The sequence below is a fragment of the Myodes glareolus genome, chromosome 5, assembly GCF_982192425.1.
Source record: "Myodes glareolus chromosome 5, mMyoGla1.1, whole genome shotgun sequence".
In the NCBI taxonomy this organism is placed as follows: domain Eukaryota; kingdom Metazoa; phylum Chordata; class Mammalia; order Rodentia; family Cricetidae; genus Myodes; species Myodes glareolus.
In genome coordinates this window covers 25,429,784-25,440,966 of record NC_142030.1, presented here as the reverse complement: position 1 = coordinate 25,440,966, position 11,183 = coordinate 25,429,784, and positions in this window count along the sequence as shown.

The following is an 11,183-nucleotide window of genomic DNA, read 5'->3' as shown; positions in this document are numbered from 1 at the left end:
GTTTCTTCTGCCTTGAGAGATTAGATGTTAAAACAAATTCCCATGCCCTCTCCTACCAGACTCGCAGAGATACAAACTGCGCTCCCTTGCTTCCTTATTTCAAGCATCCTCTATTTTAATGCTACTTTGAAAACCAACTTAACTTTTTATAGCGGTTTTATATTTGAAGTAAAAATGATCAAGAGAAACAAAGACTTCTCATGTCCCTGTGCTCACCAACACACTCTATGACTTCATAGTTCACACTGTAATTTTTAGTTACTAATTATTTGCAAAATTGTTTACTACCTTTCTTCTCTAAAATGGAGTGATTCGTTCTCATAGGAACACAACAACACTTCCACGAGATTCAGCAGCGCAGAGCTGTAGCTGCTGCAGTGAGTCAGCAGTTACCTTGAAGCTGCATCCTTTCTTCTCCACTCCACCAAAGAGAGCAATCTGTATGGACACTAGGCAATTCAGAAAGTAACACACGACACAGTCCCCTCACCTGGGAGTTCCAGAGTTTCTTGACAGTGTCTTTCATCTTCTCTTTACAGTTCTCTACCTTCTTGGGCGAGTCCACAATTGTACTCTTCAAGCTGTCTTGGGCTTCTTTCAAAGAAATCATTGACAACTTTAGTTCATTCTGTTGAGAGACATTTTCACCAATCAGGACAGACAACAAAATCGGTTACTACTGTTTGAATAATCCAACAGCGTTGCTCATACCTGCTGTAACTGGGTAAAACTGAATTCTGACCACCCTGGCATGCTTAGTGGCTTTGGCTACCGATCAAACTCCTTTGTATGACACTTAACATCCTAAGGGGCATCTCCGAGATCAGCTTCCTGTTCCTAAGACTATCCATGAATCCTTGAAAATCTCTCATCCTCTACATCCCTTCCATAAGCAGCACGAGTGCACACAATGGTAAAATCATAATTTTTAATTACATAGTTATTATATGTATAATATTACATGTATTTAATTATAATGTATTTGATGTCTTTTCATATTAACTGCATGCTCTGACTGGAGTTTGAAAAAGTTACTTTTGTTCTTCTGGTACCCAAAGTAATAGTACCTAAAGGGTGTGTGTGTGTGTGTGTGTGTGTGTGTGTGAAGTGCATTCCTATTTGGTTAACTTTGGGTACGTTTTATTCTCTTCATACATTTCCATGTATTGATGTTATTCTTTCTTCTTTTATAATAGTTTCTGGGCTTAAGTTGAAAAAAGTTGCCAGGTGTTGGGACACCTTTGAAGGGAAAAGGTGACAGAAAACTACTGACAGTCACACAGCTCAAACATTGCAGGATGCTCAAACTTCAAACGCGGGGTAGCAGAGGGGATGCTTACCAAACGCTTGGTTTTCTCTGAAATATCTGACTTTTTTTGGGCATGCCCCTCCTGCAGCACTGTCTAAGAGAAAAAACAATTGTGCTTATAATGACTCAAAAACCCCAAAATTAAACCACTTTGCTCTTTAAAAACCTCCAATCACAGGCTAAGAGTGGCAGCATGTGTCTTTTATACAAGTCCAGGGGAAGATGATGAGTTCAAGGACAGCCTGGGTTGTCAAAACAATAAAAAAAAATAGAACCTGATGAGACCACACAGACATTACATTTTCACGGATCCTCAGATAAGACACTAATAATTTCATCACAAAACATAGTCAAGAAAAGCAGTTCTTCTGACTAGAACGATGTGGTCTGTTTCATTTCAATTGCTCCAATCTTACTACCGCTGAGTTTAATCTTAGAGTCCTTCCTACAAAAATACCTTTTTTCTAAAGACTTGGCAGTTGTTTATTAAAGTATCTGATGTCAAGCACACCTGTAAACAACCTGTACAGAATCGGCAATTTCCAAGTGTCATTTGGTCTTTCATTATTGTTTTCACCTTACTAAAGAGTCTCATGTAAGCTATTATGATGCCTCAAATTCCTTTGTAAGTGAGATCATTTTTCTGTAACCCTTTAGATTTGTTGGAAATAAAGTCCAACACTTCTTAACCTTGTGAGCAGAATGCACTATGAGCAGACCTGCTTACCAACAGGAACCAAACACTGTCTTAGCTTTTAACTCACCATGTAGAACGGCTCCACCCAGAGCCCATACACTATTTGCAAGGCTCTCATGTAGATCGTGTACAAGACGTCAGGCTACAACAGAAAAACAACTGTCAATGTCTCAGGCAGGAGCTGCACCATTGCCATCCTCACCGTCAAATGCTGTAGTTGGTGAATGCCAAAAAAGAAAAGGAGAGAATATTACCCCCTTTCCCTCAAAATATCTCATAATTCCTCCAAATTCTAAGATACCTTATATAACATAATAATTTGTTCATATGGAGTGAATAAACAAGGAAATCGGTTACTTATGAATGAGGATTATTTTATCAAAATCCAACCCAATCAATTAACCTAGCCCAGACAGGAAAGATGGGTGGGTCTTCCAGGGACTCTGCCAGGGATGTGGAAATGCTGGAAACCTCAAGATTTTATTTTCACTTTTTGAAGAAAGATCATTCAGATTAACCCACTGTTATGACCAGAAGGTCACTTCAGATTTAAGTTTAGCTACAATGCTTGGAATAATGGCTATTCTATTAAAGGAGAAATAGCAAGATTTAAAAACCTTTTCTTCTATGTCAGTAGATCCCCAATGAGGGCCCGAGAAGCTGTTTGTTCTTCTGTATTCAGGTTTATTAGGGGAACAGAAAGGACTGAAACATGGTGAGAATGTGGCAATACTGACCTAAAGATACATGACTCACGTCAAAGACCAATCATTTGCTCTGAGGCCATTCTTCCCATTTTAAAAAACCAAAAAACAGTGAGATAAACAATTTTGTATTTGATATGATATAATAAACCTTCCCATATTATAAATTCAAGGACAACCCAGGGAATGGAGGGAGATTTGGGATTTTGCTGTGACACAGAAACAGCTCATTTTTTTGCATTTAATAACCAAACATATAAAGAATAACACTTGTCAGAATAAGTTAATTCCCGCCTGGGGCATAGTGTAAGAAAATTAATCTGTGTGCTTCCAAAGAAGACTGTTTTTATTAAGCATGTGTGTGTAGGACGCCACTTGGAAGAAATCCTCTCAAGGTCTCCAATAAATGATACCCTCATACCACGACTCCAGTAATAGAAAAATTTAATATACTTTAATATATCTATGTTTTAAAGCTTTTTTTTAAAATAAAATAACTGTATTAAAGAACCGAGTTCCCACTGGGCCTGTAGAAGTTGTCCCACGTATAAACTTAATGTTATTTTAAAATTACACCAGGTGAGAAATTTTTCTCTAGATTAAAAATGACTGGCCTACAACAAACATGTGGGCACCCACCTTCTTTCCCACACTACAGACATAGCAGTTACTTTATTCTTTTTTTCTTTTGTTATGTTTTTTGTTTTTTTTTAAGTAAATTTTATTAAATTATAAAAGTTTCCATTTCCGCCCCTCTTCCCAACACCCTCCCACTCCCCCCCACTCCCTCTCCTCCTCCCTCTTCGTCCCTTAGGGCAGTCAGGGTTTCCTGCCCTGTGGGAAGTTCAAGTTCCTCCCCCCTCCCTCCAGGTCCAGGAAGGTGAGTGTCCAAACAGACTTGATCCCCAAAATCCAGTATATGCAGAGGAAACAGGTCCCAGTATCATAGTCAATGGCTTTTCAGAAAGACTTCAGGCCAGCCACATTCAGAGAATCCGGGCAAATTCCGAGAATCTCGTTAGATCACTTCCTCATTCAGTCCCAGTCCAACTGGCCTTGGTAAACTCTCATTAGATCCGTTCCATTGTTATCAGTAGGTGATAGCATCCCTCGCAGTACTGATTTCGTTTTTCATGTTCTTCCTCCTTCTGTTCCTCATTTGGACCTCGGGGGGCTCAGTCCGGTGCTCCAATGTGGGTCTCCGACTGTATCGCCGTCAGTCACCAGATGAAGGATCTATGGTGATAAGCAAAATATACATCAGTATGGTTATGGGCCACGGCCGATTCAGGCACCCTCTCCTCTGTCCAGAGAACAATCTGGGGGATCTCTCCTTGGACCTGGGATCCCATATATAATCAAGTCTCCTGTAAACCCTAAAATGACTCCCAAATATACAAAGAGCTCAAGAAACTAGACACTAAAACTCTAATTAACCCAGTTAAAAAATGGGGTACTGAACTGAACAGAGAATACACAACAGATGAACTTCTCATGGCCAAACGACACTTAAGGTCATGCTCAACCTCCTTAGCGATCAGGGAAATGCAAATCAAATTCAGAATAGCTAAACTCAAAAACACCAATGATAGCCTATGCTGGAGAGGATGTGGAGTGAGGGGAATACTCATCCATTGTTGGTGGGAATGCAAACTCGTGCATTCCCACCAAACTCCTGGACGCAGGAGCCAGGCAAGAGAGCTAGCAGGAGCATGCTCGCCAGGTTTATAGGTAAACTTTAGCCTAAGGGGCACACGCCCCACGAACAGAATGTGATTGGTTGAACTCCCCTATTTCCCCCTTATTTCTAAAATAAGACAGAACCAAACCAAATACAACTATATACAATAGAAGCAAATAATAAATATAAATTTAGAAACAACAAACAATATTAAGCAAGAAACATATAACAAAAGTTTACTAAACATTCTATTTCAGGGAGTCTAAATAATGTAGATGGAAACTACAACTATCTAATCTTCAACTCCATCAAAGATCTGAGAAGGGAAATAATTTTACTCAAACAGCCCTGAAGTACAAGTGGGAAACTTCCGAAATGTGCAACAAATGGAAGAGACAACTGAATACCTGGGCAATCACCTAAAGTCTCGTATGCAATGTTGAGTCAACCAACTTTGGCTAAGGCCTGATGTAACTGACATGCCATTTTTCAAAGGCAAGAAACCTTTTAGGACTCTCTCACCCTGCCTTGGTAAGATAAGACAATCCTGCTTTTATCCATTTACGGATATTTTGTAATTCTGTCAGTGGTCGAGGTATGGGCTTTTTTTTTGCCCAAAGGCCAGTTCTGCCAGGAAGAAGACAAGCTCCATGTGGAGTGTCTTTGGTGCTCAACGTTCTCTCGGGAGTAGAGCAGTGATGCCAGGAGCAATTGTGTCTCACTACTATAGAACTATGAGTTAGATTAAAGGCCATTTTTTACAGCTCTTCGAAGAGGTTGAAGATTATACTATCTATACTGATTATGATCTCTATGTACCTAAGTAACCTGATTAGCCTAAATATAAATATAACAAACACATATGACTGTTGATTTCTATCTATCTAACTTGAAGACTAAGAGAATGAACAACTGTGCAATGAGTGAGGACAATGACCTCCAAATGTAAGCAATGTATATCATTACATAAATATCTTAATCAGATGTAGGAATATAAATATATGTATATATATATCAATACAAATAGAGGTAGAAGCATACTCACATACAATATTCAATATATCAATGTACAAAAATCAACACCAATACAATTTTCTAACAACAATAACTCACAAATACCAATATATTATTATCCCATCACCAATCAATCCCTTTTTTTTTGATAAACACCCCTGAGCTTATAAAATACCTCCCCCATTCCCTCATCCCTACATCAATTATAACCAACCCCTAAATGATGTCCCTAAACCAGAGGGCAAATTCTACTGGGAGAGGGGACATCATCCTCTAAAATTGCTTCCAGCTGTCATGGGGGCGACGTTTCTCTTACAGGGTCCTGTGAAAGTAATTGATGGTAAAATTCCCATATAAACATTTGGTGTGAGAAAGTTGTAAATAGTCTCTGAGTAGTTTGGGGAGGTCTGTCCAGAGTGTTGTCAAATTTTGTGCATCATTCAGAACTGTTTTCTGTAGCTGGTACCAAAAAAACAAGTCTAAAAATAGTGCTATCAACATTACTATGGCGCTATGACGTCACAGTAATGAGGTGAAGTTGGTGCTGTGGGGCCCCATCTTCATCCTAGAAGCTTTAAAGATTACTACAGGAAAATTTATTGTTTGTCATGAGAAAATTAAACATTATCTACAAAGACATATACAGACATATATATATACATTTATATATGTATGTATATAAATAAATAAAAACAGAAACAGATGTGGGGAAAGGCAAAGAAAATTTATCAATTATAATTATTCTGTCCCGTATCTTGGCTCTTGACATGAGACACAAACTCCGTGATATCTCTTATCAACAGGCTTGGAAATGAAGAGGGACTGAGCCATAGTCCAACTCCAAAACCAGCTCTACATATTTATAAATAAATGCACATTAGTACATATTAAAAAAGATAGTAATACTTACCTAAATTATTTGGATTCATTGTTGATCCTCTTTGGATCGTAGGCGGTTTCTATATTCAATTATCCAGGGTCCCTTGAATCCTTTGAAAATGAGTGTTCTCCTGTGGAGACAAGAAGAGAATCCTGCCCCCAACCTATATATTTCTCTTACCTTTGGTGTGATTATTATCCTTGTAAGTGAGTTATCATTTATCTCTTCCAAGAGGCTTCTCCTCTTCAAACTGAACCTTTATTAATTTTGATGGTATCCACAATTCTTCCTCTCCTGTGGAAGCAAGAACAAAACCCCTTTCCCAATGCAGCACATCTCCTGGCTTCCACTGGGAGGTCAGCACATCCTTGAAATAAATTGGTTGATTTAATTCAACAGACTTTTCCAATATCCAATGTCTTTCTGCAGCCGTTGTCCCCTTCTCATTATCGTTGAGAAAATTCAAGGTTAACAAAGCATCATGTAACCTATTCCTTGGGGTATTTTCCACCCCTTTCTAAATAGAACAAACTTCAACATATCTTTTATAGTTTGATTTGATCTTTCTATAACTGCTTGACCTGTAGGATTATATGGTATACCTGTAACATTCTTAATATTATAATCAGCAAAAAATTGTTTCATTTTTTCATTCTAGAAAATATGTTTCATTCTAGAAACATAAGCTGGACCATAATCTGTCTTTATCTGTGTAGGTATAACCATGATGGACATAACTTCCAATAAATGAGTGATTACTGAATCAGCTTTATCTGAGCTTAAAGCAGTTGCCCATTGGAAACCTGAATACGTGTCAATGGTGTGATATACATGTTTTAATTTGCCAAATTCCAGAAAGTGGAACACATCCATCTGCCAAATTTCATTCCTTTTAATACCCTTTGGATTAGTCCCTGCAGGCAATGGTGTTTGGTTATAAAAAGAACAAGTAGGGCATGGTGTTTGGTTATAAAAAGATCAAGTAGGGCATTTCTTTACAATCTCCTTAGCTTGTTGTCATGTAATAGAAACTCTTTTTTCAAGCCTTTACTATTGACATGATGTTTTTTTTATGAAATTCAGATGCCTGCAGCACACTACCAATCAATAATTGATCAATATCTGCATTACCTTGTGCTAGAGGACCTGGCAGACCTGTATGGGACCAGATGTGTGTTATGTACATCGGGCAAAGCCTGTTCCTGATCATGTCTTGTACCTGGATAAACAATGAAGTCAACTCTGTATCATCTGGTATAAATTCAGCAGTTTCAACATGCATGACAACTCTTTCTGTATATTGTGAGTCAGTAATTATATTAAGAGATTCTTTAAAATCCCTAAGCACCATAAGAATGGCATATAATTCTGCCTTCTGGACAGAATCATAAGGAATTTGTTCCACTTTACTCAATTCTTCTGACTTGTAACCTGCTTTCCCTGATTTATTAGCATCAGTATAAAATGTACAGGCTTCAGTTATTGGAGCATCACGGACGATTCGAGAAAGGATCCAAGAAGTTCTCTTTATAAAGTTAAGTCTCTTGCTTTTTGGGTAATTGTTATTGATTTCTCCCAAAAAAAAAATTAGCACAAGCTCTTTGCCATGGTTCATTGTCTTCCCACAACTTTTTTTTTTTTATCTCATCAGCAGTAAAAGGCACTATAATTTCTGCTGGGTCTATACCTGCTAATTGACGAAGTCTCAATTTTCCTTTTATAATCAATTCAGAGACTTTTTCCACATAAGTTTTTAATTTTTTACTCGGTTTGTGTGGCAAAAGATCCATTCCAAGATAATATCATTTCTTTGCATCAAGATTCCTATAGAAGAAATTCTGGAAGGCAATATGACAAGAATACAACTAAGCTTTGGATTTACCCTGTCCACATGAACCTCCTATAATTTTTCTTCAATCATTGTCAGTTCTTTTTATGCTTGAGCTGTTAATTCTCTGGGATTGTTTAAGTCTTTATCACCATCCAAGGTCTTGTTTAAATGAATTATTAGATCAGGTGTTATCTCAACAGCCATTCGTAGGTTGGAGATTTCTCCTAATAATCTTTGAAAGTCATTAAGAGTTTGTAACCGGTCTCTCCTGATTTGTGCCTTTTGTGTCTTAATTCTTTGTAAACCTATTTTATAACCTAAATAATTAACAGAATCTCCTCTCTGAATTTTTTCATGAGCAATTTGCAATCCCCATTTAGGTAATACTATTTTTACTTCTTCAAACAGCCTTTCTAAGGTATCTTTGTTTTGATCAGATATCAGGATATCATCCATATAGTGGTATATTATGGACTTAGGAAATTGTTTGCATATAATTTTTAATGGTTGGCTTACAAAATATTGGCACAGGGTGGGAGAGTTTAACATTCCCTGTGGGAAGGATGGGCCACTCCAGTGGAGGGCCACTGGTACCTCCTTGCAGGCTGAGAGTTATTATAAGTAGGCACTATGAAGACAAACTTTTCTCTATCCTTTTCTTGTAATGGTATAGTGAAGAAACAATCTTTTAGATCAATAACTATAAGAGACCATCCCTTTGGTAACAGGGAGGGCAGAGGAATTCCAGATTGCAGAGCACCCATAGGTTGGATAACCTTGTTGATAGCTCTAAGATCTGTCACCATTCTCCATTTACCAGATTTTTTTCTTAACAACAAATACAAGAGAATTCCAAGGGCTGGTAAATTCTTCTATATGTCGAGCATCTAATTGCTCTTGTACCAGCTGTTCTAAAGCCTGTAACTTTTCCTCAGCTAAAGGCCATTGTTTAGTCCATATTGGTTTCTCAGTCAACCATTGTATAGGCATGACTGTTGGTACCTCTGTTGGCATAATTGTTGGCATCAATTATGTTGTGTTCTTGTAAAGCACTAATGTCCGGTTTCTGCCATCTGTAATATCTTGTAATATTTTCCTCAGAAATATAGGCTCTAGAAGCAGCAGGAGTGTTAATTTGGGTATTCCATTGCTGCAATATGTCACGGCCCCATAAATTCACTGCAATATTGGCTACATATGGCCTTAGTTTTCCTATTTGTCCATCTGGACCTATACAATCGACCCATCTCGTGCTTTGTCTTATTCAAGATAGGGTTCCAATTCCTAGGAACTGAATGTCTACCTCCTGAAGAGGCCAATGCAGATGCCAAGATTCTGGAGTAATGATACTTTCATCTGCACCTGTGTCCAGTAAGCCAGTAATAAATTTGCCATTTACACACACTCTTAGCTTTGGTCTTTGTTCATTTATAGAAGTCTGTCAGAATATCCGTTTACTTTGTCCTCTTAGATTTCTTGATTCATTCACCACATTTAACTCATCCTGTTATTGCTTTTAACAGCAGGCATGGGGCATTCTCATCTCCCTGAAGAGGCATGTTCTCTGTGGTGACCAGAAATGACTGGACCACATTCACCATGGGGGCCTGCGAGAGGCCCCTCATTGCGTTTCCGGATGGCAACAGGTTGCCTTGTTTATCTCTTGTTGACCTACAATCATTCGTCCAATGCCTGCCCTTTCCACATCTCCTACATAAACCTGACAGCTGATTCCTCCTATTCCTGTTATTCCTAGAAGAGGCATTATTCCTGGAATTCCACTGTCTGCAGTCCCTTTTCCTGTGTCCCATTTTGCCACAATGAAAGCATTTTGTAATCTGATGTCTCCTTTTACCTTTGGAAATTGCTTCTTGTACCCATGTTTCATTGCCATAATCACATGTATCAACATTCATTGTATGTAATACCCATTCATCCAAAGGCGCTGATCTGATCTTTAAAGGCCCCAGGATCCTTTTGCATTCTACGTTGGCATTCTCATAAGCCAAAGACTCAATTACTATATTTCTTGCTTCTGGATCAGGTATCCCTATGTGTACAGCCTTAATTATTCTTTGTAAAAAGACACTAAAGCATTCTCTCTGACCATGTTTTACTGTGATATGATTCTACTTTCTGACCTGAGTCTTGAACCCTGTCCCAGGCCCTTAGAGCCTCTGTGGCACATATGGATAAAATGTTTCCATCAGAAAGAGCTTGTTCCTGAGGATCAGAGTAAGGTCCTTCCCCTAGAATTTGATCTAGAGAAACCTCAATTCCTTTCGCTGATTCTTGCTGTTGTAAAAGTCTGGCCTCTTGTTTGAATAGGCATTTGAAATGCCATAAAGGTCTGTTCTCCAGGACAGCTGAGGTCAGCTGATTCCAATCTTGAGGGGTTGCCCTGCTGCTGAGAGCCCAGGATTTTAACATCTCTCTAACAAAGGATGAATGTAGTCTGTAATTTACAATTGCTTGTTTAAATTCTTTCAGATCACTGATACGTATAGGCTCCCATGTATGTTCTTTAATGACCTTAGGGTTTTTGGAGCCGGTTATCTTTTCTGATGTTATTATTGGAAAGGCAGGCATAACTCTATGTATACTGAGAGTTTTTTGAGGTAAATGTTGCCTTTCTACCTTTTGCTCCTGTTCGTCAGAGTCTATGATTTCCTCAATCTTATTAAATCTGCTCACCATTTCCTTCTGTAATTCCTGAATCTCCTGTCCAGCATTATGCTCCAAAGCCTTCATTAACGATTCTAAGGCATGGAGCTTGTCCATCAGAGACACCATTTCCTCCTTGGACAGAAATGCCTTCATTGATGATTCTAAGGTGTGGAGCTTTTCCATTAGGGATACCATATCCTCCTTGGACATAATCCTCATGGCATGTACTGTGCCTTCTTGTATGGAAATCCTGTCAATTAATCTATCATACCCTTTTGATAAAGTTTGATTTTCACATTCAATGGTTATAATCCTCTCAGCTAATGTTTCAGCACTTACTGTCATGGACTGGAGGTTACGAGTCATTTTGGTTGTCCCCTCCTCCAGAGCATTGAAGCTC